This window comes from Antrostomus carolinensis, unplaced genomic scaffold (genome assembly GCF_000700745.2).
Source record: "Antrostomus carolinensis isolate BGI_N321 unplaced genomic scaffold, ASM70074v2 scaffold21215, whole genome shotgun sequence".
Taxonomy (NCBI): domain Eukaryota; kingdom Metazoa; phylum Chordata; class Aves; order Caprimulgiformes; family Caprimulgidae; genus Antrostomus; species Antrostomus carolinensis.
Window position 1 is genome coordinate 6,971 of NW_010317429.1, and position 2,384 is coordinate 9,354.

Sequence of the window (2,384 nt, forward strand, 5' to 3'; positions counted from 1 at the left end):
TCTGGCACTGTCAGTGTTGCAGTTCTTTGCCAGACTCAGCGAATGTCACATGCTGCATGTGAGGTCCAGTCTTCTAGACCTTATGGTTTCTTCTCCTTTCTTTCACAGCCATTGCTTTGGTATTACAAAGGCAGACATTCCTTCCACCATTACCCCAATGCCTGAGAGAATCAAGCCCCCTTTCTTGCTCTTCTCCTGTTCTGCCCTCTCTTCTTCATCCCCATCTCAAACCAGCACTTCCCTGTGTAGCCTCAGTACAAGAAGAATTCCTCATTGGCCATCTTTGTCTTCATTTAGGCCATTTTCTTCAGGTAAAGGAGGCTCTAGTGAGATGGAGAATCTGGTCCAGAGCTCAGTGGTGCTTTTTTAAAAGGCATCCAGTTGAAAGGATTGTGTGGTTTTCCCAAAACCAGAAATGTCCAATAAACTAAGTGTGCCCCATGTTAAAGGCTCTGTACCCTAATGACAGCAAAGAAAGTCACCCTGATCATTCAGATGAAGGTCACATATATCTAATGATCAAGGACAGATATTAACTTCTGCATCAGCTGCATCTTGCAAGCTGTTCTGCAACTTGCTACATAGTGTTTGGTATTTGGAGAGTCCGCAAGCAGCAGAGAGAAGGTTAATGGGAAATGTCTCTGACAGTAGCTGGATGTAATTTAGAGATGGACTACAGCCAGGTAGTTACATACCAGATTTGGGTTTTGGCTCATTTTATTAGAGAGATAAGGCCCAGAAAGGGACATGCACATTCAGCCACAGCTGAGTTTTCCAAAAGACAGTTTCAGTCTGAAAAGGGATGGGCAGTTAATGTCTGAACCATCTGGCCTCTATGATGCAGCAGCTTGCAGGCACTTTTTAGAGGTGTTTGCTGCTGGTGGTATCATTTAGTCTTCCCTCTCTTACAGCTTCTCAGAGAGGGCATGAGGGTGGCAGTGATGACCAGTCACTCATGTATTAATCCTACTTTATCTCAGTAGCATGTAGCAAAACAAAGTGACAAAGGTATTCCTTACTCTTCCTTACCATCCTTATGCCCCTTGGTGATCAAACTGTGCCCATTCTTATTCACTTCATGTTCTTGGGACTTGTATCTTCTCCTGTGTCCTCTCTCCAGGAAGACTGTTCCCATGCTTTATGTAGCACAGGCTGAAAAATGTCATGTATAGACTTCTACTACTTCTCTATTAAAATAGAGAGTGATTTATTAAGGTGTTCAACATCTGACCTTCATTCCAACTGCATGCATAGAGATTGATTTTTCTTTTGTGTCTCCCAACTGGTCCTTCTTGCAAAATGTGGTTATTTTCCATCTCTCACTTATCCTTTATCTCTTTTGAAATCCAGTTTGAAAAACTTCACCTCTGCCTCCACTTGTGCTTTGGACTTTGGAGCTATGCAACTCAGCTTAAAAAGTTGTTTGGGCAGACAACTTGCTGAAATGAGGCTTTGAACTTACATGGGCACACATGCCCAGAAACCCTGAAGAGAGACCCAAAACCATTGGTTTGAAGATACAAAATTTTGTGGTCCTCATATTATAATATCTCATTCAAATGACAACTTTTCTAGAGACAGAGCATCTCCTAACGCCATTCTGGGGAATTAAATTCAGTGTTGAGTCTGCATAAAGAGACTGGAGTGCTACTTGCTGCTTCATCACTTTATGAGCCTGGTATCTGTATCATTGCTTAGCAGATCTTGCTTCCTGTAATCCTCTTTTTCTTCAGGGCTGAGCACCAAGAGCACGTTCTGAGCAATTCATTCAGAAAGCCTTCAAAAATAACACCTCAGAATAAAGTTTGATCCTTTGGCTCGTGATCAAAACTCCCAAGGTAGTTAGTTGTACTTGTGGGTGCATTACTGCTGAGCTGGTGATTTTTCATCGGGCTCTCTAGCATTTTTGTAGATGGCTGGGGGTAGGTGAGTGCGCCTGGGGTAACATTCCTGTTTGCCAAGCTGCTGGAATTCGGCTGCGCTCCTTAACAAAACAGTTTGTTTTAGACTTTTTTTGATTCATGTGCAAGATGCATTTGGAGGAAAAAAAACTAAGCAGAACTAAGACACTGAAAGTGAGGTTGTAAAATTAGTATTTCTCAGCTTTGATTAATATTGCCTGCTGATCTAGTTTTCTACTGCTTCTTTTTCCTGGTAAAAGATGTTAAAGAGCAATCCAAAGTGTCTGCCAATGCCAAGTACAGATCCTCAGTGACCACCTGTGCTAGAAATAAGCAACAAGACTTGGCTGTCAGAGCTAAGATGTAAGTAACAAACTAATTCAATTAGTTCTGCCTCCATCAGAGGTGTTGGCATTCCCTTTCCACCTGTCCCACCACAACACCTAAGGACTAGCGAGTGGGGACACACAGAGCTGTGCTGAA